The following is a 27,544-nucleotide window of genomic DNA, read 5'->3' on the forward strand; positions in this document are numbered from 1 at the left end:
CACTTAATTAGTTATTATAAAATTTAGAGTTCATAGAACAAAGATTGCAACTCAAAAGTACGGATTACAAACATTGAAAAGAATTACTAAATTCAAGACGAAGATATTGTAGTAATTCATCAATGGATTTCTTGCTGTATAGAGTTTCCACCATTAACAACCATTAAAAAGCTTTGAAGCTTTGAAATTGAATTTGGGTTTTCAAAAACTATTATTTGTTTGGATTGAGTGTTATTGCAAATAATTGAGAATATTATTTGGAGTTTATATCTTAATTTTGAGGGCATTTTGGTGAAGATTAGACTTAATTTTGGCTTAATTTCAGATTGAAACTCGAAAAAGAAGAAGAAGACATGACATACAATATACTTACGAAATTGTGATGACCCAAAATGTCATCTTTAAATTTAATAATTAATTCTGTGTTCTAAGATCTCAAAAAGCACTATTTATAATTCCCCGACTTGCATGCGCAGTCCGTAAAATTTTTCGGAAAGTTTTTATGTGAAAAATGGATTAAAATATGAATTAGAGCTTTAAAACTCAACTGAGTTGACTTTGGTCAATATTTTGAGAAAACGGACTCGAATCAGTATTTTGACAGTTCCGGTAGGTCCGTATCGTGATTTGAGACTTGGGCGTATGCCCGAAATTAAATTTCGAGGTCCCTAGCCCGAGATATAGAATTTTGATGAAAAAATTAAAAGTTTAAGTTCAAATAGTGACCGGATGTCGAATTATGTGCAAACAACCCCAGAATATAATTTTGATGATTCTAACAGCTCCGTATGATGATTTTGGATTTAGGAGCGTGATCAAAATTTTATTTAGAAGTCCGTAGTGAAATTAGGCTTGAAATGGCTAAAATGAAAATTTAAAGTTTGGAAGTTTGACCGGGGAGTTGACTTTTTGATATCGGGGTCAGAATCCAGTTCTAAAATTTTTTACAGCTCCGTTATGTCATTTATGACTTGTGTGCAAAATTTGAGGTCAATCAGACTTGATTTGATAGGTTCCGGCATCGAATGTAGAAGTTAAAAATTCTTAGTTTAATTAAGCTTGAATTGGTGTATGATTCATGGTTTTAGCGTTGTTTGATGTGATTTAGAGGTTCGACTAAGTTCGTATGATGTTTTAGGACTTGTTGGTATATTTGGTTGAGGTCCCGAGGGACTCGGGTGAGTTTCGGATGGTTCACAGATCAAAAATTGGACTTAAACAACTGTTGCAATTTTTCTCTTATGCTAGAAATTCTGGGCTGTGATCGAGCCCGAGATCGAGCTCCCATGATCGAGCTCCCAAGATCGAGCTCCCATGATTGAACTCCCTGATCGAGCTCCCAAGATCGAGCTCCCATGATCGAGCTCCCATGATCGAACTCCCTGATGGAGCTCCCAAGATCGAGTTCCCTGATTGGGCTCCCCTGATCGAGCTCCCTGATCTGTAGGTTATAAAAACAGAGGCATTCGACCCATTTGCCATTTCTGACAAACTTGAGCTTGAGCAGAGGCGACTTTTGACATATTTTCAAGGAAAGACATTTGGGGTAAATGATTCCAACTCGGATTTGGTCTATATACACAAATATATCATTGTTTTCACCATTTAATTTGTGTTTTAAGATTGAAATTTGGAAAATTTTAAAAATCTTATAGAAACGAATTTTTGAGATTTCGGTATCGATTCAGAGTCGGATTTGAGTGAAACTGGTATGGTTGGACTCGTAATTGAATGAGTTGTTGGATTTCATAACTTTCGTCGGATTCCTAGATGTGGGCCCCACGGATGAATTTTTAATTAATTTCGGGATTTTTATTGAAAATGTAGTATTTCTTATAGAATTGATTCCTATAAATTTTAATGATTTAATTGAATTATTAATGGTTAGATTTGAGCCAACCAAAGTTGGATAATCGAGGAAAGTGTAACGACCCGGTCGTTCGTTCTGAGAGTTATAGCCCCGTTTCCCCCATTTCTGCTTCTTATTGTGTTGTTCAGCTGTGTTGAATTATATCGAGTTGGTATGTTTAGGTTCGGAGTATTTTTTTGAGTGAAATGAACATTTAGTCTCTTATTTAAAAAGCCAAGTTAGAAAAAGTCAACCGGAAGTTGACTTATGAGTAAACGAATTCGGATTTGGATTTTTATGATTCGGTTAGCTTTGTTGGGTGATTTTAGACTTAGGAGTGTGTCCGAAATATAAATTAGAGGTCCGTGGTAGAATTAGGCTTGAATTGGCGAAATGTTAGAAAGTTGGCGATTTTGGTTAGCAGTGAAAAATTAGGTATCGGGGTCGGAATGGAATTCCGGAAGTTGAAATAGGTTCATAGTGTCATTTGGGACGTGTGTGCAAAATTTGAGGTTATTCGGACGTGGTTTGATAGGTTTCGGCGTCGTTGGCAAATTTTGAAAGTTTAGAAGTTCTTAGGCTTGAATCTGAGGTTGATTCGGCGTTTTGGTGTTGTTTTGGGTGTTCCGAAGGTTCGACTAAGTTCGGGTAGTGATATATGACTTGTGGGAGTTATTGGTTGAGGTCCCGAGGGGCTCGTGTGAGTTTCTGATAGGTTTGGGCTGCGTTGTGCTCGTTTTTCTTATGTTTCGACGTCGTTTCTTCCAGCATAAATGATATCATATTGAACAAATGAGCTCCGATTTCTTTTTTGATTTAAGCATTAGATCCGTATCGTAATTTCGGACCCGTAGAAAAAAAGAATCGTCGAATTTGGACATAGTATGAGGATTTTATGGTCATTTTACTAAGAATTAGGTTGCGAGATTTGTTAGATTAATTACAGAATTGCCACTGACGGCGTATTTAAAAATCTGCACTATTTGCAAATATTGAAACCAACATATCTCCTTCATTATAAGGTCAAATTGAGTGATTCAAAAGCCTAACTTGACTAGAATTTCACAGGAAATTCATTGTAGGCATAAAACGAGAGTTTAGGGATCGTTTGGCATGAGAAACGAGGCAGAATAACTTGCAAAAATATATATATAACGAGGTTTTGTTCATTCGGTCATATTTTGAGTTGGAGAGCTCGAATTTGAGCGATTTTGGTGTCGATTTTTACCATAAAGATAGGGGTAAGTGTTCTCTACTCGGTTTTGGTTATATTTCATGAATCTATCTTCGTTTTTGGGATTTGATTGATGATTTCAAAGTGAAATTGAGGGAGTTAGGGTTTGAGTTTTGGAGAGTTTAAGTGAGGATTTGAGGGAACAAACGGAGTCCAATTTTGATGAATTTTATATGGTTAGACTCGGGAGAGGACAGGGTTTATTATTCTGCCATTTTTGACTGATTTCGAGACGTGGGCCCGGGAGCCAGTTTTGGCCGATTTCGGATTTTTGGCATATTTATGAAGTTTTTATTGTGGAATTCAATTCTTTAGACTATGTTGATAGTAGTATTCTGATTTTTGGTTAGATTCAGAACTTTTGGAGACTGAGTCCAGAGACGAGGGCATCCCGGAGTAGGATTTTACGCTGTTAAGGTGAGTAACAGTTTTAACTCTAGCTTTGAGGGTATAAATCCGGAAAATTTGATATCGTGTGACTGTTTGGAGGTGATACCCATGCTAGGTGACGGGCGTGTGGATGTATACCTCGAGGGATTGAGACTTGGTCCGTCCCGTGAGGCCTAATGGCCATCTTCTGTGTTTACGTAGTTACTTGTTGTTGAACTTGTCTGCCTTCATGTTAGAGATCATGCTTAGGCTTTATTCATGCTCACATTATTTGTACTCAGTCATAGAAATTATTGTACATGTTTACCTCAGTCTGTATTATTTGTTAATATGTTGTGATACTTGATGTGGGCTGTGTTCCCTTATTTGTTGATGATGGTGAGGCTAGTGAGGTACATGATTGAGTGAGGCTGAGGGCCTGGTTGTGAGGATATTAATACCATAGTGCGGGAGTTGTCCGCGTAGCACGTGAGTTGACCGTGCAGGTCCAGGTATTGATACCATAATGCGTGAGTTGTCCGCGTAGCACGTGAGTTGACCGTGCGGATCCAGGTATTGATATAATGGTGCGTGAGTTGTCCGTGCTTAGCTCTTGGGCTTTGGGAGCCCCTACGGAGTTTGTACATACCCCCAGTGAGCGCAGAGTGTTGAGCGTTGAGTGATAAGTGTGAGTGCTGAGTGATGAAGTGACATTGCTATGAGGTTGCATTTACTTTTGTTGCTGCTGCATTTACCTGTTAATTTTCCTTGTAGTCTTACTGATTTATGAAATTACCCATCTACTCTTGTTTGTACTTAATTGTGGAAATAATAATTGGATTATTCTTCTTAGCTCGTCACTACTGCCCAGTTCCTTAGTTATTTCTGTTACTACTGAGTCGGTTGTACTCATACTATAACCTGCACTTTATGTGCAAATCCAGGTGAGTTAGAGCGCGGCGATTGTTGAGTTCAGGCCGCCGGCTATCTGTGGAGATTGCAAAGTAGCTGTTAACGTCCGCAGGACCTTATTACTCCTCTTGTCATTTCTTCTTTTGGATAGTTAGACAGTTTATATATCTTAGTTCATAGTTTTAGATGCTCATGACTTAGTGACACCCCGATGTTTGGGATTTGTTTCCGTATTTTTCTATATTATATTTAGAGTTGATTTAGTTTATGAAAAATTTAAATGTTGAAATATTTTATTAAATTCTTATAATCGATTTAGTAGTAATATTTTGGGAAGTAGGCTTGCCTTGTAACACGATAGGCGCCATCAAGACCATGGTTAGATTTTTGGTCGTGGCAAGTTGGTATCAGAGCTTTAGGTTACATAGATCTCACGAGTCATGAGCAGGTTTAGTAGAGACTTGTGGATCGGTACAGAGACGTCTGTACTTATCTCCGAGAGGCTGCAGAACCTTTAAGAAAACTTCACATTCTTGAATTCTATTCGTGCGGTATTGATTCAGCTTGAAGTGTAACTCTTTGAATTCCTTCCACGCATTCATATGCGCACATAGGCGCTCGGTATCAGTTGTGCATCGACGACTTGTGATTCCCTGGATGAGGTACGAGATGTGATTTCTGTCTCTTGATGTCGGGCCAGTTTGGAGGACATGAGGCCGGGTTTTGAGTGTAGTTTGAGCACTGAGGTGTTGATTGTGTGAGTTCGTGCTTGTGGTACTTTTGGGTATATTTAAGAGAGTATTCAGCGGCTTATAAGCCTTAGGGCGGTGTGGTTTTATGCTTGGGTCTCGTGTGGTGAGTCTGGGTTGAGGATTGTGGTGCTATGGCGGGGCAAAGTATCAATTTGAAGGTAATTCAGAAGGAACTCGGATAGATAGGATATCTTGGTTGTAGGTTGGAACGGCATGGTAATGGGTATGATTAGTTCTTTGGGTGTGTATGAGGTAATGAGTTCTACAGGTGTTTTGTGGCAATGTCCTTGGATTTTTGATGGTCTGCGTAGCTTGGTTGAGTTAGAAGGATTCAGTCCTGACGGATTTGTTTTGTGCTATTAGGGTTCGGAGAGAGTTCTTGATGGTTTTGAGAACAACTCTTGGCACATTCGAGGACAAACGTTTGTTTAAGAGGGGTAGGATGTAACGACCCGGTCGTTCGTTCTGAGAGTTATAGCCCCGTTTCCCCCATTTCTGCTTCTTATTGTATTGTTCAGCTGTGTTGAATTATATCGAGTTGGTATGTTTAGGTTCAGAGTAGTTTTTTGAGTGAAATGAACATTTAGTCTCTTATTTAGAAAGCCAAGTTAGAAAAAGTCAACCGGAAGTTGACTTATGAGTAAACGAATTCGGATTTGGATTTTTATGATTCGGTTAGCTTTGTTGGGTGATTTTAGACTTAGGAGTGTGTCCGGAATGTAAATTGGAGGTCCGTGGTAGAATTAGGCTTGAATTGGCGAAATATTAGAAAGTTGGCGATTTTCGTTAGCAGTGAAAAATTAGGTATCGGGGTCGGAATGGAATTCCGGAAGTTGAAATAGGTTCATAGTGTCATTTGGGACGTGTGTGCAAAATTTGAGGTTATTCGGACGTGGTTTGATAGGTTTCGACGTCGTTGGCGAATTTTGGAAATTTAGAAGTTCTTAGGCTTGAATCCGAGGTTGATTCGGCGTTTTGGTGTTGTTCTCGGTGTTCCGAAGGTTCGACTAAGTTCGGGTAGTGATATATGACTTGTGGGAGTTATTGGTTGAGGTCCCGAGGGGCTCGGGTGAGTTTCGGATAGGTTTGGGCTGCGTTGTGCTCGTTTTTCTTATGTTTCGACGTCGTTTCTTCCAGCATAAATGATATCATATTGAACAAATGAGCTCCGATTTCTTTTTTGATTGAAGCATTAGATCCGTATTGTAATTTCGGACCCGTAGCAAAAAGAATCGTCGAATTTGGACATCGTATGAGATTTTATGATCATGTTACTAAGAATTAGGTTGCCAAATTTTTCAGATTAATTACGGAATTGCCACTGACGGCGCATTTAAAAATCTGCACTATTTGCAAATATTGAAACCAACATATCTCCTTCATTATAAGGTCAAATTGAGTGATTCAAAAGTCTAACTTGACTAGAATTTCACAGGGAATCCGTTGGAGGCATAAAACGAGAGTTTTGGGATCGTTTGGCATGAGAAACGAGGCAGAACAGCTTGCAGAAAAATATATAAGACGAGGGTTTGTTCATTCGGTCATATTTTGAGTTGGAGAGCTCGGATTTGGGCGATTGTGGGGGCGATTTTCACCATAAAGATTGGGGCAAGTGTTCTCTACTCAGTTTTGGTTATATTTCATGAATTCATCTTCGTTTTTGGGATTTGATTGATGATTTCAAAGTGAAATTGAGGGAGTTAGGGTTTGAGTTTTGGAGAGTTTAAGTGAGGATTTGAGGGACCAAACGGAGTCCGATTTTGATGAATTTTATATGGTTAAACTCGGGAGAGGACGAGGTTTATTATTCTGTCATTTTTGACTGATTTCGAGACGTGGGCCCGGGGGCCGGGTTTTGGCTGATTTCAGATTTTTGGCATATTTATGAAGTTTTTATTGTGGAATTCGATTCTTTAGACTATGTTGATAGTAGTATTCTTTTTTTTGGTTAGATTCGGAGCTTTTGGAGACCGAGTCCAGAGACGAGGGCATCCCGGAGTAGGATTTTACGCTGTTAAGGTAAGTAACAGTTTTAACTCTGGCTTTGAGGGTTTAAACCCGGAGAATTTGATATCGTGTGACTGTTTGGAGGTGATACCCACGATAGGTGACGGGTGTATGGGTGTATACCTCGAGGGATTGAGACTTGGTCTCTCCCGTGAGGCCTCATGACCATCTTCTGTGTTTACGTAGTTACTTGTTGTTGAACTTGTGTGCCTTCATGTTAGAGATCATGCTTAGGCTTTATTCATGCTCACATTATTTGTACTCAGTCATAGAAATTATTGTACATGTTTACCTCAGTCTCTATTATTTGTTAATATGCTGTGATACCTGATGTGGGCTGTGTTCCCTTATTTGTTGATGATTGTGAGGCTAGTGAGGTACATGATTGAGTGAGGCCGAGGGCCTGGTTGTAAGGATATTAATACCATAGCGCGGGAGTTGTCCGCGTAGCATGTGAGTTGACCGTGCGGGTCCAGGTATTGATACCATAACGCGTGAGTTGTTCGCGTAGCACGTGAGTTGACCGCGCGGATCCAGGTATTGATATGATGGCACGTGAGTTGTCCGTACTTAGTGCTTGGGCTTTGGGAGCCCCTCCAGTGTTTGTACATACCCCCAGTGACCGCAAAGTGTTGAGCGTTGAGTGATAAGTGCGAGTGCTGAGTGATGGAGTGACATTGCTGTGAGGTTGCATTTACTTTTGCTGCTGCTGCATTTACCTGTTAAATTTTCTTGTAGTTTTACTGATTTATGAAATTACCCATCTACTCCTGTTTGTACTTAATTGTGGAAATAATAATTGGATTATTCTTCTTAGCTCGTCACTACTGCTCATTTTCTTAGTTATTTCTGTTACTACTGAGTCGGTTGTACTCATACTACACCCTGCACTTTATGTGCAAATCCATGTGAGTTAGAGCGCGGCGATCGTTGAGTTCAGGCCGCCGACTATCTGTTGAGATTGCAAGGTAGTTGCTAGCGTCCGCAGGACCTTGTTACTCCTCTTGTCATTTCTTCTTTTGGACAGTTAGACAGTTTATATATCTTAGTTCATAGTTTTAGATGCTCATGACTTAGTGACACCCTGATATTTGGGGCTCCTTTCCGTATTTTTCTATATTATATTTAGAGTTGATTTAGTTTATGAAAAATTTAAATGTTGAAATGTTTGATACCATAAAGCGTGAGTTGTCCGCGTAGCACGTGAGTTGACCGTGCAGATCCAGGTATTGATTGATGGCACGTGAGTTGTCCGTGCTTAGCGCTTGGGCTTTGGGAGCCCCTCCGGAGTCTGTACACACCCCTAGTGAGCGCAGAGTTTTGAGCGCAGAGTGCTGAGTGCGAGTGCTGAGTAATGGAGTGACATTGCTGTGAGGTTGCATTTACTTTTGCTGCTGCTGCATTTAACTGTTAATTTTCCTTGTAGTCTTATTAATTTATGAAATTACCCGTCTACTCATATTTGTACTTAATTGTGGAAATAGTAATTGGATTATTCTGCTTAGCTCGTCGCTACTGCTCAGTTCCTTAGTTATTTTTGTTACTATTGAGTTAGTTGTACTCATACTACACTTTACACTTTATGTGCAGATCCAGGTGACTTAGTGCGCGGAGATCGTTGAGTTCAGGCCGGCTATCTGTGGAGATTGCAAGGTAGCTGCTAGCGTCCGCAGGACCTTGTTACTCCTCTTGTCATTTCTTCTTTTGGACAGTTAGACAATTTATATATCTTAGTTCATAGTTTTAGATTCTCATGACTTTGTGACACCCCGATGTTTGGGACTCGTTTCCGTATTTTTCTATATTATATTTAGAGTTTATTTAGTTTATGAAAATTTTAAATATTGAAATATTTTATTAAATTCTTATAATAGGTTTAGTAGTAATATTTTGGGAAGTAGACTTGCCTTGTAACACGATAGGCGCCATCACGACCATGGTTAGATTTTGGGTCGTGACAGAAAGGGCCTTCTAGTGGATTAAATTAGAGCAAATTGAGGTAAGTCTCTTGTCTAATCTTGTGAGAGGAAAATTTACCCCATAGGTGATTAAATTAAATAATTGTTACTAATTGCGGGGGTTACGTACGCACGAGGTGACGAGAGTCCGTATGTAGCTATTATTAATGCTAAAGTTCGGGTAGTTTAGGATTCAAAGCATGAATTACTTATGTAAATTATATTCTTTATTAATTAAAATATTTGATATATATATTGTGAATTGTTATGAAAGGTAGAAAAATATAAAATTTTCATATGCTTAATTTTTGTTTAAATTAAATAATTGTTGAAATAAATTGTTATCCTCTCAAATAAATTTTACAATAAATACTATTATTCCGGAGGTACATAAGAAAATGTCCTCCTTTCTTGTGGATCGGGCCGAGCGCCTCGGCAGGATAGATGCATCTATGGATCATGCCTCACGTCCCTCGGCAGTGTACACAATATTCTGGATCGGGCCGAACGACCTCGGCAGAAATCGTGCTTAATAATAAAAATTACACGATACTTTGATAGTTTATTGTAGCTTGTGAAGCTAATTGATAAATTTAAAAATCTTTGGAATTTAAGAATTATTATCCCTGTTAGCTAAGGAATTATTGTTATTCCTGTAAATGAGATTAATTGATAAACTGGAAATTTATTGGAATTGAAGAAATTTAGTTAATATACTGAGAATTGTTGCATTTGAAGAAATTTAATTATTTCTGCTGGTTAAATAAATTATTGTTATATTCTGTGAATCATGCTGACTTATATATTCTAGTTTTATTTTAATTATTATTATTGACCTATAGTGAGTGTCAAAGTCGGCCATCTCGTCTCTACCACATCGAGATTAGGCTTGATACTTACTGGGTACACGTTGTTTACGTACTCATACTACACTTGCTGTACTTTTTGTGCAGGACCTGAGGCAAGTACTTATGGGGGACCTACCGTCTTACACCCACGTTATCTAGGGGCATAGTGGTGAGCTACCTTTCTGAGCCGTTCTGCAGCTACCAGTGTCTCTCCTTGTATTTTTTTTTTATTCTGTCTATTTTTATTTCAGACAGTATTTGAGGTTTTGTATAATCTAACTAGACGCTCATACACTTGTGACACCAGGTCCTAGCACACACATTGGTAGAATTTGATATTTTATTATTTTTTTGGATTAAAAGTTTAATCAATATACATTTAATTTATCAGTTAACTTTCCTAACTGTAGTGTTGGGCGCCATCACGACCTATAGGTGAAATTAGGTTGTGACAGAAATTGTGGTAAAGTTGTAGTAAAATTGTAGGTAAATTGTATTGTGTTGTAGTTATATATATTTTTTTATTTGATCAAATAAAAAAATATATATAACTACAACACAATACAATTTACCTACAATTTTACTACAACTTTACCACAATTTCGTAAGTATATTGTATGTCATGTCTTCTTCTTCTTCTTCTTCTTCTTCTTCTTCTTCTTCTTCTTCTTCTTCTTCTTCTTCGAGTTTCAATCTAAGATTCAGCCAGAACCAAGTCTATTCTTCACCAAGCACCCTCAAAATTGAAATATAAACTCCAAACAATATTACTAATTATTTGCAACAACACCCAATCCAAACAAATAATGATTAAAACCCAAATTTGAGTTCAAAGCTTTATGATAGATTAGTGTTCGAATCTTCAATTTCTACGACCTGGAGGTTACTTCAATAGGTTGATTGGCAGAAGATAATTTTTAGTCTTAGCTTATTGAGAGAGAAAAATGGTGAGAGAGAAAGATGAAGAAAGAAAGAAAAATTGATGAGAGATGCGGCAGTGAGGAAAGAAGAGAGGAGAGAAAAAAGGAAACCGATGTAACTAAATCCCCTAATTCAAGGCACTAATAATGGATTGTATATAATTTGTAAGTAATCTTTGTTTATGGTGGGTAATATATAAAACTAGGATAATTTTGGTAAATAAGTTTCAAATATTGTATAGGAAGGAAAAAATCTCTATTTAATACTACACTATCTTGTATATAATAAATTCTCATTCACTAATTTAGGCCCATAAATTATATTTAAAACAATTAATTCTTCAATCCCACAATTAATAAGTATATCAAAATATTCCGGGTTATTACATTTTTTATTATTATTATATTATCCAATATTTAGTATTATTGCATTAAATAGGAACTTTTATAAGTATATTACTTTCTTTAATATATTTGTATACTACTTTATTTTTATAATATAATAGAAAATATATATTTTATTACTCTTGAAATATTCTTTTATTTTAAATTTTATCCTATTGTTCTGAATAATATTATCTAAAATTTAATGAATACAATCTCTATTATATTAATAAGACTTATATAGGAATTTAATAACTTTTTTGTTGTGTATTTGTTTTTATTATATTTTTCAATATTTAGTATTATTGCATTGTTAATAGAAACTTTTAGTAGCATATTACTTTATTTAAATTTTTGTATGCTACTTTCTTTTTATGATATAATAGAAGATACATATATTTTTATTTTTAGTTTATTCTATTATTCTCAAAACTATTTTCAGAATAAATAATCTTTTTATTTAAAAAAACAAAAAAATAATTTAATTTTTTTTAATTGGCAGTTTTTTATTATATGGTAATTTTAGTTTTTAATTTTAAAATAATTTAAAAACTCCAACTTGAAAATACTCTCCAAATTGAAAGGACAGTGTTTGTTTAATTTTCGTTTTTATTATAAAATATTATATTTTATTATTTTATAGATATTTAAATTTAAAAATAATAACCAATAACTAATTATTACTAAATAATTAATTATTAACTACTATGCCATGTGGCGTTTTTCTAGGCTGCCACTTGGTTTAAGGAGATGGCTTTTTCCTCTCCTTTTAATAATATATAGATAGATTATATTATCCAATATTTAGTATTATTGCATAGTTAATAGAAACTTTTATTAGCATATTACTTTGTTTAATATGTTTGTATACTACTTTATTTTTATAATATAATAGAGATATATATTTTATTACTCTTGAAATATTGTTTTATTTTAAATTTTATCCTATTGTTCTTAATAATATTATCTGAAATTTAATGAATAAAATCTCTATTAAATTAATAAGTCTTATATAGGAATCTAATAAATTTTTTGTTCTATATTTTTCTTCATTATATTGTCCAATGTTTAGTATTATTGCATTGTTAATAGAAACTTTTAGTAGCATATTACTTTGTTTAAATTTTTGTATGCTACTTTCTTTTTATAATATAATAGAAGATACATATATTTTTATTCTTTAGTTTATTCTATTATTCTCAATCTAGGCTGCCACTTGGCTTAAGGAGTGTAACGATCCGACTGGTCATTTTAAGAATTTACGTCTCATTCCGTGACTTAAGGTCTCGAGCAGCTTTGCAATATATATTATGACCCGCGGGTGTGGTCGAGTTTGAATTACTGAAGATTCAGAATTAAATTAAAAGAACAATCCTTATTTAGAAGTTTAAATGAAAAAAAAAGTTGATCAGATATTGACTTATGTGTAAACAACCTCAAAATTTAATTCTGATGATTCCAATAGCTCCGTATGATGATTTTGGACTTAGGAACGTGTCCGAAAATTATTTGGAGGTCCGTAGTGGAATTAGGATATCGAGGTTGGAATTCGATTCTGGAAATTGGAATAGCTTCATTATGTCATTTATGACTTGTGTGCAAAATTTGAAGTTATTCCGGATTGATTTGATGTATTTCAGTACAAGATATAGAATTTGAAAGTTCAAAGTTCATTAGGCTTGAATCGAGGTGTGATTCGTGATTTTAGCGTTGTTTGATGTAATTCGAGGCTTCGACTAAGTTCGTATGATGTTTTAGGACTTGTTGGTATATTTGGTTGAGGTCCCAAGGGGCTCGGGTAACTTTTGGGGTGATTTCGGACCATTTCTAGGCCATTTTTAATTGCTGGTTTCTGCCTACAGAGGTGTGCATCGCAATCGCGAACTTTTGGCCGCGTTCGCGAAGAGCAAACAATAGTTTGGGGCCTTGTAAATCGCGATCGCGGAAGCTCTTTCGCGATCGCGTAGAACAAATCTCGGTTGCACTCACCCAATTTTGGAAGCTTATATCTCGCAATATATAAGAAATTTGGAGATGATCCAAAAATAAAAATTGTAGCCCTTGATGTCTTATTTTCAGAAAAATAAACCATTTGTCATTTGGAGTTTTGTACAAAAAGTTATGATAGATATACTACAGGATGTTCGGGAAGAGTTTGAAAATCTCTGTTGCATAGGGCTGACGTGGGAAGCTTATATCTCGAAATATATAAGGAATTGAGAGATGAGAAACAAATGAAAGTTATAGTCCTTGGAATCTAATTTTCAGAAAGTTAAACCATTCATCATTTGAAGTTTTGTACAAAATGTTATGACCATTATACTAGAGGCTGTCTGGAAGAGTTGGGGAGTTTGTTCTTCGCGATCGCGAAGAGCAATTTTGGGGCTGAAAAATTTTGTGCTTCGCGATCGCGAAGAGTAAATACCTAGGCAGTAGCTATATTTCGAGGTTTCAGCCATTATTAACATATTTGGAGCTATGGAGCTCGGATTGAAGTGATTTTTGAGGCGATTTTTATATATGGATTGGGGTAAGTTTTATATATCCTAAAGTGTTTATATTTCATGAATCTATGATTATATTCATCGTTTAATTCAAATTTTAATGGAAGAAATTAAGATTTTTGTAAAATCTTCCAAAAACAAAAATTTAAGATTTGGAGGTCGGGTTGTTATCAGAATTTGATAAAATTGGTATGGTTGAACTCGTATCGGAATGGGTGTTCGAATTTGGTAAAAATTATGCCGGGTTCCGAGGGGCGGGTCCCGCGTTGACTTTTGTTGATTTTTTAAAATAAATTTTTAAGTCGACGTATTATTATCCGGAATTATTTTCGATGAATTTTAATGAAGTTATACAATTAATTTGGATAGATTTGAGCTATCCGGAGGCCAATTCAAGCAAGAAGGCTATTTTGGAATATTGGCCTAACTTCAAAAAGGTAAGTGTCTTGCTTAACCTCGAGTGAGGGAATTACCCCTTAGGCATTGAGTCTTATGTGCCATTTGTGAAATGTAAAAAGCCGTGTACGCGAGGTGACGAGTACGAATTCGGGCTTATACATGCAAAATTCATTGAATTAAAGTCTTAGGCATTATTGTGTAGTAAATTGAGAAATTGTGAAAAATTATTAAATCATCTGTTTGCCATGCCTAAATCCTTATTGTTGATTTATTTTTATATGATAATTTGATGTGATTGTTACTTGAAATATTTATGAAATTTTGTAAGTATTATTGGTTTAATATTTCTTGGAAATTAAATTCCAATATGAATTTTCTTATGCAAATAATTAATTTAAGCGAGCTTAAGATTAAGTGTTAATATAATTATCTAAATTTGTATTAATGAAGGTTTTTCTTTATACTGAATAATTTCTATCTCTATTGATTATTTTTGGGTGTTATATACATTGTGTGGAGCCTTGGGCTATTTGTTGTGAAATTAATTAATTTTTGTTATATCTTTGGAATTTGGTTGTGGCCATTGGGCAAATTGTGACATGAATTGATTTTATTATGTTACCGTGTTAATTTTTCGTGTAAATTATTGTGTTGTATGAGTTATTATTTTGGGGAGATAAGGGTGGTATTTCACCGTTGATATTATGTGGATATAAGGGTGGAATTTCACTGTTGTCGTGTTTGTTGGAATATTATCTGGGCGGAGCGACAAGGGTGGCAATAGGAGCGATAAGGGTGGCTATTGATATTATCTGGGCGGAGCGATAAGGGTGGATATAGGAGTGATAAGGGTGGAAATAGGAGCGGTAAGGGTGGCTATTGTAAGGGACGATATGTGATGATGTGGGGTTGTGGTGTTGATAATTTTCATGTGATGTTGTGATTTGCTTGTGTTTATTTTTATACCTTGTGCAATTTGTCTTGTTATTGGTAAATTGATAACAATCTGATTTATGTTGAAATTGGGAGCCTGTGGCCATTGCCAGGAGGGTTATAAAATGAAATGTGGGCACGAGGTGCCGTGAGTAAATAATGAGGATATTTGGCACGTAAATTGTCCATGCAGTTGTAATATAAAATGTGGGCACGAGGTGTTGTGATGAAATGATAATGATAATTGGCACGTGAATTGTCCATGCAGTTGTAATATGAAATGAGGGCACGAGGTGCCGTGAAAATATGAAAATGTGCTGAGACCCGTATTTTTATGATTATGAAATGAGGTGTCACATGATGACTTTTTAATTGAAAGAATTATATTAAAAATATTTATTTGGAACGATTTTTATTCAAAAAGAATTATATGAAAGAATTGTATTTGAAAGATATTTATTTGAGTAAATTATATTTGAAAAGATTTATTGAAAGAATTATATTTGAAAAATAATTATTTGAGAAAACTACATTTGAAAGAGAGTTATTTGGAAGAATTATATGTGACGGATATTTATTTGAAAAACTTGAATTAATTAGGCGTACATGTATTTATTAATTTGTTGAGTGATGTTTATGGTATTCTTGTTGTCTTGCTGCGCATACCACTGGTTGTTTTATCCTGCCCTTATTGCTATCTGTTTTCTAGTATTTTGTATATTATATTGCACAGGTTATTAGACTAGTGAGTGTCTTGACTGTACCTCGTCTCTACTCCATTGAGGTTAGTCTTGATACTTACTGGGTACCGACCGTGGTGTACTCATACTACACTTCTGCACATTTTTGTGCAGAGCCAGGTATTGGAGATATCAGACTTGAGCAGAGTTAAAGCGGGACCGTATGAATTCAAGGTAGAGCTGCTTTGTCGTCGCAGTCCCTTGGAGTCTTTTCATTTCATTGTACTGTTAAATTTTAATCAAACAATATTGTATATTCGGTCCACGGTGATCATTCCATGTATTCAGCTAGAGTTCATGGCTCAGTACTACCAGTCTTGGGAGGTTGTATATTCATATTTATTCCGTTGTTAGTTTTGGTTACTTATTTAATTAAAAAAATGGCTTCAAAATGTAATTGAAATCAGCTTACCTAGTCTTAGAGACTAGGTGCCATCACGATGCCTGTTGTGGGATTTTGGGCCGTAACATATATGAAAAAACTATTCTTCCTTCTATCTATTTAACAGATTTTATTTTACAATGAATGCTAAATATTTTCCCCTAATTTTTTTATATGTTTAGTATTTTTGTCTGCTACTTTCTTTTTGTAATATAATAAAAGATATATATTTTATTACTCTTAAAATATTTTTTTGTTTTAAATTTTATTCTATTATTTTCAACAATATTATCTGAATTTTAATGAATAAATATACTTTTTATTTTTAAAAAAAACGAAAATAATTTTAAAGAATGAAACAAAGAAATTAACTAGCGTAAACCAACCCTCACCCATGGTTGAGTAGTTAATTTTAGGTAGTTAACTTCTTTGTTAATTTTTAATAATTAATTATTAACTAATTATAGCATGTGACTTTTTTTCTAGACTATTATTTGGATTAATGTGGTGTCTTTTTTTTTTTGGCTTTTAATCCTTCTATATATGTATATATATAGCCAAAGAAAAAGACACCACACACACACACACACACACACTATTAGGAAGAAATTACTCCCCAAATTTGAATTGGCAGTTTTTTATTTTAAAATAATTTAAAAACTCCAACTTAAAACTACTCTCCAATTTGAATGAAAGTTTTTTTTTAAATTTTTGTTTTTATTATAAAAAATTTATTTTATTATTTTATAGATATTTAAATTCAAAAACAATAAGCAATAACTATTTATTAATTAAATAACTAATTTTTAACCTACTTATGTCATGTGGTTTTGTTTTAGGTTGCCACTTGACTTAAGAAGATGTCTTTTTCTTCTCTTTTTAATAATATATAGATATAGATATGAGACTGAAAACTCCTTACCATCACTTTGATATGTATATAATATAATAAAATAGTATAAAGGAATGAAAAGAAAGAAATAATCATACTTTTACGAATAAAACGGGCACAGACAAATCTGTTGAGATAAACAAATCCAAATGTACTCATCGTAGTGTGGCGCTTAAGTGTCTGTATGATAGACAATGTATCTACTTAATAAGATCGACACTGGAGAGCCATAAATCATCACTAAGAGCTTACCAGAGGAAAAAGAATATGTTAGACAATAAAACAAATAAGATCATCAATCTAATCCATAAACAAACAACTAGAAAATCAGTTCTTCTCAAAACAACAAAGAGGTTTTAAACTATCGATAATTAATTAAAAATAAAACAACGTAGAAAACAAAATTAAATCAACTATTGACTTCTTAGCACAATTAAATCAAGCAATTTTGCAGCAATTCCTTAAGATCTTACTTTGGCAAGGAATTATTCAAAAACATTTCTTTCACAATAGTACCAATATGTAAATAACAAATGTGTTCATACTAAATTTTAATCTGCAAAAGAGGAGCATAGTGATTGGTGGTATTAACAGAAGTCTTTATGAAGGGGAGAAGACGTTATGAACGGAAGATAGGGAGGTTACAAATTGGGTTGATGGGAAAAGAAAGAGGAAGAGAAGGAGGCTTATAATTAAGAGAGACGACTTTTGGATTTTACTAAGCACACAAAATGAAAATGAGTAAGAAGGCAAAAGAATTAGGAAAATGGATACATATGAATCGTAAAGGTAGCGGCTCATAAAGAGACGTATCCTTTAGAAACTTTTAAGCACGTAAAATGAAGGAAAAATGAGGAAAAGGGCAACAAATTAGGAAAAAAGAAAAATATGATTTTTAATCTACGAGTGGTGCCACATCATCTCTATTGTAATGATTCAACCGGTCATTTTGACTTTTAGAATCCCGTTCCTTAAAATAAAACTTTCCGTATGTGTTTTTAATGATTTATGACTTGCGGGGATGGTTGGTTCGAGATTTGGAAGTGTTTGGGTTGAAATCGAAACATTTGGTTATTTAAGATGGCTATAAAAGGCCAAGTTTGACTTCGGTCAACATTTTGAGAAAACGACTCTGGAATAGAATTTTTACGATTCCAACAACTCCGTATGGTGAATTTGGACTTAGGAGCGTGTTCGAAATTTTATTTGGAAGTCCGTAGTTAAATTAAGTTTGAAATGGCTAAAATAAGAATTTAATGCTGGAAGTTTGATCGGGGAGTTGACTTTTTGATATCGGGGTCGGAATTCAGTTCCGAAAATTTTCATAGCCCCGTTATGTCATTTATGACGTGCGTGCAAAATTTGAGGTCAATCGGAGTTGATTTGATAGGTTTCGTATCGAATGTAGAAGTAGGAAATTTTAAGTTTCATTAAGCTTGGATTGGAGCATAATTCGTGGTTTTAGCGTCGTTTTATCTGATTTGAGGTTTCAAATAAGTTCGTATGATATTTTAGGACTTGTTGATATAATTGGTTGAGGTCCCGAGAGTCTCGAGTGAGTTTCAGATGGTTAGCAGATCAAAAATTTGACTTAAAAAGCTTCTGCAATTTTTCCTTCTGCTGGATATTTTTGGGCTGTGATCGAGCCCAAGGTCGACGGCCTGAGGTGAAGCCAGGGACGAGGCTCAGTATCAAAGCCAAGATCGAAGGTCCAGCTCGAGGGCCATGATCGAAGGCAATGCTCGAGGGCCATGATCGAAGGCAATGCTCGAGGGCCATGATCGAAACCCAAGATCGAGGGTCACAATCGAAGGCTCAGGCTCGATGCCATGATCAAGGCTATGATCGAAGGACCAGGCTCGATGCCATAATCGAGGCCATGACCGAGGTCCAGGTTCGAGCCTGTGATCGAAGCCACAATCGAGGCCTAGGCTCGAGGGCCATGATCGAAGCCACAATCGAGGCCCAATTCCGAAGGCTGCCTGGCAGTTTTATAAAAGGAAGGCATTCGTCCCATTCGCCATTTTTAACAAATTGGAGCTTGAGCAGAGGCGATTTTGGATAGATTTTCAAGGAAAGACATTGGGGTAAGTGATTCTAACTTGGATGTAGTCTATATACACAAATATATTATTGGTTTCACCATATAATTAGTGTTATGAGATTAAAATTTGGAATATTTTTTGAAATCTCATAAAAACGAATTTTTGAGATTTCGGTATCGATTCGGAGTCGGATTTGAGTGAAACTAGTATGGTTGGAGTCGTAATTGAATGAGTTGTCGGACTTCGTAACTTTTGCTGGATTCCGAGATGTGGGCCCCACAGATAAATTTTTAATTAATTTCGAGATTTTATGGAAAAATGTAGTATTTTCTTATAGAATTGATTCCTATAAATTTTTATGATTGTATCGAATTATTCTGGCTAGATTCGAGCCAGACAAAGTTGGATAATCGAGGAAAGGGTCTACTAGTGGATTAAATTGGAGCAAGACGAGGTAAATCTCTTGTCTAATCTTATGAGGGAAAAATTACCTCATAGGTGATTAAAATTAAATAATTATTGCTAATTGTGGGGGCTACGTACACACGAGGTGATGAGAGTCTGTGCGTAGCTATATATATATATATATATATATATATATATATATATATATATATATATATTGAATTGTTAGATAAAATTATTAAAGGATGGAAATCTCATATACTTAAATTTTCTGTTTTAATTAATTGTTAAGAGAAATTGTTATTCCTCCTGAATTTATCTTATAATAAATATACTCTCATTCTGGAGGTACATAAGAAAATGTCCACCTTTCTTGTGCAGCGGGCTAAACACCTCGGCAGGATAGATGCATCTATGGATCGTGCCGCACGTACCTCGACAGTGTACACGAAACTCTGGATCGGGCCGTACGACCTCGGCAGAAATCGTGCTTGATAATAATAATAATTACACGATTTTTGTACAATTGAATTATAGCTTGTAAAGTTATTTGATAAATTGAAAATTTATTGAAATTGAATTGCAGCTGGTATAGCTATTTGATAAATTAGAATTTTTATTGAAATTGAAGGATTTAATTAATAGATTGGAAATTGTTGCATTTGAAGAATTTTTATTATTTCTGCTAAATGAATAAAATTATTGTTAACTCTGTGAATCATGCTGATTTGAATAATTATAATTTATTCCATTTATTATTGTTGACACTTAGTGAGTGTGAAAGTCGGCCATCTCGTCTCTACCACTTCGAGATTAGGCTTGATACTTACTGGGTACACGTTGTTTACGTACTCATGCTACACTTGCTGACTTTTTGTGCATGATCTGAGACAAATACTAGTGGAGGACCTATCATAGCACTTCCTCGTTATCCAGGGGCGTAGTGGTTAGCTGCCTTTCTGAGCCGTCCTGCAGCTACCAGTGCCTCTTTTTGTATTTTTAATTTTGTCTATTTTCATTTCAGACAGTATTTGGATTTTTGTATAATCTACTAGATGCTCATACACTTGTGACACCAGGTCTTGGCACACACATTGGTAGAATTTGGTGTCTTATTATTTTTTTTGGATTTAAATTTTATCGATATATGTTTGATTTATTAGTTGGCTTGCCTAGCTATAGTGTTGGGCGCCATCATGACCTATAGGTAAAATTGGGTCGTGACAACATGGTATCAGAGCACTAGATTCACGTAGGTCTCACAAGTTATGAGCATACCTAATAGAGTCTTGCGAATCAGTACGGGGACGTCTGTACTTATCTTCGAGAGGCTATAGGGTGTTAGGAAGCTACCTTTCTTCATATTCCATCGTGCAATTAATGTAGTACTAAATATCCTTCTCTTATTCTCTCACAGATGGTGAGAACGCGCTCTAATGAGGTTCCATACCAGGGAAGAGCTACTCCCCCAGTTGCTAGAGGCCGAGGGAGGGCTCCAGCCCGTGATAGAGGGCGAGGACGTCCCAGGACTGTTCCAGTTATGCCGCCAGTGGGTCCAGCAGAGAATCCCATTGTTGAGGAACAGGGTGAGGTACCTTTGGCAGAGCCAGCTTCGGTGGATTTCACATCTGCACCGGGATTTCAGGATGTCATGGGTCGTATGCTGCGGTTCATGGACAATATGACTCAGGCCGGTTTATTTCCGGCAGACATTTCCGGCAGACCCAGCCACATCTCAGGCGGGCGGGGGAGCACGGACCCCTACCGCACAGGCTCATGGACAGGCAGTTGCTATATATCAGACCCAGGGTGCACTACCCGTGGGTGGAGCCCAGCCAGTGGCAACAGCTACACCTGAGCCCAGGCCAGCTGTAGCCGCTGATCCTCAGAAACTATTGGACAGATGGACTAGACTACATCCTCCTGTCTTTGGGGGTGAGCGACATGAGGATCCCCAGGATTTCATTGATTGATGCAAGGATAAACTGTACAACATGAGGATATTGGAGTCTCATGGGGTAGACTTTGCTACTTTTCAGCTAGAGGGCAGAGCCCATAGATGGTGGCAGTCTTATATTCTTAGCAGACTAGCAGATTCTCTTCCCATGACTTGGGACAGGTTCACCCGTATCTTCCTGGACAGGTATATTCCACCCTCCCAGAGGGAAGAGTTGAGGTTTCAGTTTGAGCAGCTCCAGCAGGGTCAGATGTCAGTGAGCGATTATGAGGCGAGGTTTTCTGAGTTATATCGCCATGCACTTATGATACTCCCTACTGAGGCGGAGAGAGTGCGGAGGTTTGTCGCGGGTTTACATACTGGCAATTAGGCCACTATGGCTCGAGAGGTTGAGATGGGTACTTCTTATGAGCTAGTCGTGGAGATAGCCCGGAAGATTGAGGGTGTACGTCAGCGTAGCCGAGAGCAGGTTACTAGAGATAAGTGGTTTAGGTATTCTGGAGAATTCAGAGGTGCTCCGTCTGGGGGCAGAGGCCAGTTCGTGAGAGGGCAGTCCAATAGGCCCCCATATCCAGCACCACCGCCTCCTCGAGGTGCTCCAGTGCGACCCTATCTCAGTGCTATACCAGAGAGTTCTTATCGCCCACCAGCTATTCAGGGTTCTTCTAGTGGGTATTCAGGTCACCAGGGCCAGACTTCTAGTCAGCAGCTTATCGCACCGAAAAGTTGTTACGAGTGTGGGGATCCCAGTCACATGCAAAGATTCTGCCCCAGACTGCAGGGTAGACCAGTGCAGCAGGGTCAGCATCTTATGATTACTGCACCAGTTGCTCCACCAGTAGTCCGACCACTAAGAGGTGGAGGACAGTTGGGTAGGGGCCATCCTAAAGGTGGAAGGCCAGCCAGTCGGCGCTCTAGTTCGGTTCTATGCTTTTCTGGCCAGACCAGATGCAGAGGCCTCGGATGCCGTGATTATAGGTATTATTTCTGTTTGCGGCAAAGATGCCTCAGTATTATTTGATCCAGGATCTACGTATTCATATGTGTCATCTCTATTTGCTCCATTCCTAGGTGTTTCTCGTGAGTCCTTGAGTACTCCTGTTTATGTGTCCACTCCTATGGGCGATTCTATTGTTGTGAACCGGATTTACCGGTCCTGTATTATTACATTCTGTGGTTACGAAACTAGAGCAGATCTCCTATTGCTTGAGATGACCGATTTTGAAATTATTCTGGGTATGGACTGGTTATCTCCATATCATGTTATTCTAGATTGTCATGCCAAGACTGTTACCTTGGCTATTCCAGCATTGCCTAAGCTGGAGTGGAGGGGTTCGTCTGTTAGTTCATTTAATCGAGTTATTTCTTTTATAAAGGCTCAACACATGGTTGAGAAGGGTTGTTTGGCTTATCTAGCCTATGTTCGGGATACTACTGCAGAGACTCCGGCTATTGATTCAGTGCCTGTAGTTCGGGAGTTCTCCGATGTATTTCCTTCAGATCTTCCAGGTATGCCACCTGATCGCGATATTGATTTCTGTATTGACTTGGCTTCAGATACTCAGCCTATATCTATCCCACCGTATCGCATGGCTCTGAAAGAATTAAAAGAACAACTTGAAACGTTACTAGACAAAGGGTTCGTCAGACCGAGTGTATCGCCTTGGGGTGCACCGGTATTATTTGTGAAAAAGAAGAATGGAACAATGCGGATGTGTATTGATTATCGCCAATTGAACAAAGTCACTATTAAGAACAAGTACCCGTTGCTACATATTGATGATCTATTTGACCAGTTGCAGGGTGCTAGGGTGTTTTCTATGATCGACTTGAGGTCGGGGTACCATCAGTTGAAGATTCAGGATTCGGATGTTCCGAAGACTGCTTTCCGGACTAGATATGGTCATTATGAGTTTCTGGTGATGTCCTTCGGTTTAACTAACGCCCCGGCAGCGTTTATGGATTTGATGAACAGGGTATTCATGCCATATATTAATTTGTTTGTCATTGTCTTCATTGATGACATTTTGATCTACTCGCGCAGTAAGGAGGAGCATGAGTAGCATATGAGAGTAGTGCTTCAGACATTGCGGGAACAAAAGCTATATGCTAAGTTCTCTAAATGTGAGTTTTGGCTAGAGTCTGTAGCATTTTTGGGGCATATTGTATCGGGTGATGGTATTAAGGTTGATCCCAAAAAGATTGAGGTAGTTCAGAATTGGCATCGTCCCACTTCGGCGACTGAGATCAGGAGTTTTCTGGGTTTAACAGGTTATTATCGTCGGTTCGTGGAAGGTTTTTCATCTATTGCAGCACTTTTGATCAAATTAACCTAGAAGGGTGCTACATTCTGATGGTCCGATGATTGTGAAGTGAGCTTTCAGAAGCTCAAGACAGCATTGACTACATCATCAGTGTTAGTGTTGCCTTCCGGTTCGGGAATGTATACAGTGTATTGCGATGCTTCATGCGTTGGTTTGGGTTGTATATTTATACAGGAAGGGCGAGTTATTGCATATGATTCACTTCAGCTAAATCCCCACGAGCATAATTATCCGGTACATGATTTGGAGTTAGCTGTGATTATTCACGCTCTTAAGATTTGGAGGCATTATCTTTATGGGGTATCTTTGTTCAAGCAGAGGGACCTAAATTTGAGACAGCGCAGATGGCTTGAGTTACTGAAAGATTATGATATTACTATCATATGTCATCCGGGCAAGGCAAATGTGGTTGCAGACGCCTTGAGTAGAAAGGCGGAGAGTATGGGTAGTTTGGCTTTCATTACAGCAGAGGAGAGGCCATTAGCTTTGAATATTCAATCATTGGTTAAACGACTTGTGAGGTTGGACATTTCAGAGCCTAGCCGAATTCTTGCATGTGTTGTAGCTTAGTCTTCACTATCTGAGCAGATCAAGGCTCGCCAGTATGATGATCCACACTTAATGGTTCTTCGAGAAATGGTACTACGGGGTGGTGCCAAGGAAGTTACTATTGGAGCGGATGGTGTTCTGCGACTCCAGGATCATCTATGTGTTCCTAATGTGGATGGACTGAGGAAAAAGATCCTAGAAGAGGCACACAGTTCTCGGTATTCTATTCATCCAGGTGCTACAAAGATGTATCGTAATTTGAGGCAATATTATTGGTGGAGGCAAATGAAAAAGGACATAGTTGAGTATGTAGCTAGGTGTCTAAATTGCTAGCAAGTTAAATATGAGCACCAGAGGCCAGGTGGCTTACTTCAACAGATAACTATACCAGAATGGAAATGGGAATGCATCACTATGGACTTTGTAGTTGGGTTGCCGCGAACCTTGCGGAAGTTTGATGCAGTTTGGATCATTGTTGACAGGTTGATCAAGTCGACACATTTTATTCCTGTTGTGACTACGTATAATTCAGAGAAGTTGTCCTAGATTTATATTCAGGAGATAGTTCGGTTGCATGGTGTGCCAATTTCTATCATATCAGATAGAGGCCCTCAGTTTACTTCACATTTCTGGAGAGCAGTACAGAATGAGTTGGGGGCCCGTGTAGAGCTCAGCACAGCCTTTCATCCGCAGACCGACGGGCAGTCAGAGCGGACAATTTATATTTTGGAGGATATTCTCAGGGCATATGTGATTGACTTTGGAGGTCAGTGGGATCGTTTCTTGCCTTTAGCCTAGTTCACTTATAATAACAGTTACCAATCCACCATCGAGATGGCTCCATTAGAGGCATTATATGGTCGGCGATGTCGTTCATCCATTGGGTGGTTTGAGCCCGGTGAGGCTAAGTTATATGGAATTGATTTGGTGAAAAATGCCTTGGAAAAGGTAAAGTTGATTCAGGAGCGACTTCATACAGCACAGTCCAGATAGAAGAGTTACGCAGATCAGAAAGCGCGTGATTTATCATTTATGGTGGGTAAAAAAGTTCTTTTGAAAGTTTCGCCGATGAAGGGAATTATGAGATTCAGGAAGAAGGGCAAGTTGAGCCCAAGGTTTATAGGCCCATTTGAGGTGTTGAGACGAGTTGGGGAGGTTGCTTATGAGCTTGTATTACCTCCCAGCCTATCGGGATTTTATCCAATTTTTCATGTATCCATGCTCCGGAAGTATCATGCCAACCTATCGCATGTGTTAGACTTCTGCACAGTTCAGCTAGATAATAGCTTAGATTATGAAGAGGAGCCAGTTGCCATTATTGATAAAGAGGTTCGCCAGCTGAGGTCCAAGATGATTTCTGCAGTAAAAGTCTAGTGGAGGGGCCAACCAGTCGAGGAAGCGATTTGGGAGGCCGAAAAAAACATGCAGAGCAGATATCCACACTTATTCAGCACTTCAGATATAATTCTAAACCCGTTCGAGGACGAACGTTTGTTTAAGAGGTGGTGAATATAATGACCCAACCGGTCATTTTGCCTTTTAGAACCCCGTTCCCTAAAATAAAACTTTCCGTATGTGTTTTTAATGATTTATGACATGGGGGGATGGTTGGTTCGGGATTTGGAAGTGTTTGGGTTGAAATCGAAACATTTGGTTATTTAAGATGGCTATAAAGGGCCAAGTTTGACTTCGGTCAACATTTTGAAACAACGACCCCGAAATAGAATTTTTACGATTCCAACAGTTCCGTATGGTGATTTTGGACTTTGAAGCGTGTTCGGAATTTTATTTGGAAGTCCGTAGTTAAATTAGGCTTGAAATGGCTAAAATAAGAATTTAAGGTTGGAAGTTTGACTGGGGAGTTGACTTTTTGATATCGGTGTCAGAATCTAGTTCCGAAAATTTTCATAGCTTCGTTATGTCATTTATGACTTGTGTGCAAAATTTGAGGTCAATTGGAGTTGATTTGATAGGTTTTGTCCTCGAATGTAGAAGTTGGAAATTTTAAGTTTCATTAAGCTTGGATTGGAGCATAATTCATTGTTTTAGCGTCGTTTTATGTGATTTGAGGTTTCAAATAAGTTCGTATGATGTTTTAGGACTTGTTGGTATAATTGGTTGAGGTCCCGAGGGCCTCGGATGAGTTTCGAATGGTTAACGGATCAAAAATTTGACTTAAAAAGCTGCTGCAATATTTCCTTCTGCTGGATATTTTTGGGTTGTGATCGAGCCCAAGATCGAGCCTAGGTATCGAGCCCAGGGTCGATGGCCTGAGGCGAAGCCAGGGACGAGGCTCAGTATCGAAGCCAAGATCGAAGGTCCAGCTCGAGGGCCATGATCGATAGCAATGCTCGAGGGCTATGATCGAAGGCAATGCTCGAGGTCCATGATCGAGACCCAAGATCGAGGGTCACAATCGAAGGCTCAGGCTCGATGCCATGATCAAGGCTATGATGAAGGACCAATCTCGATGCCATAATTGAGTCCATGACTGAGGTCCAAGCTCGAGCCTGTGATCGAAGCCACGATCGAGGCCTAGGCTCGAGGGACATGATCGAAGCCACGATCGAGGCCTAGGCTCGAGGGCCATGATCGAAGACACGATCTAGGCCCAGTTCGAGGCCCAATTCTGAAGGCTGCCTGGCTGTTTTATAAAAAGAAGGTATTCGTCCCATTCGCCATTTTTAACAAATTGGAGCTTGAGCAGAGGCGATTTTGGATAGATTTTCAAGGAAAGACATTGGGGTAAGTGATTCTAACTCGGATTTAGTCTATATACACAAATATATCATTGATTTCACCATTTAATTAGTGTTTTGAGATTGAAATTTGGGAAACATTTTGAAATCTCATAGAAACAAATTTTCGAGATTTCGGTATCGATTCGAAGTCGGATTTGAGTGAAACTGGTATGGTTGGACTCGTAATTGAATGGGTTGTCGGATTTCGTAACTTTCACTAGATTCTGAGACGTGGGCCCCACGAACGAATTTTTAATTAATTTTGGAATTTTATTGAAAATGTAGTATTTTCTTATAGAATTGATTCCTAAAAATTTTAATGATTGTATCGAATTATTTTGGCTAGACTCGAGCGAGACATAGTTGGATAATCGAGGAAAGGGTCTACTAGTGGATTAAATTGGAGCAAGACGAGGTAAGTCTCTTGTCTAATCTTGTGA

The sequence above is a fragment of the Nicotiana tabacum genome, chromosome 4 (genome assembly GCF_000715075.1).
Source record: "Nicotiana tabacum cultivar K326 chromosome 4, ASM71507v2, whole genome shotgun sequence".
In the NCBI taxonomy this organism is placed as follows: Eukaryota; Viridiplantae; Streptophyta; class Magnoliopsida; order Solanales; family Solanaceae; genus Nicotiana; species Nicotiana tabacum.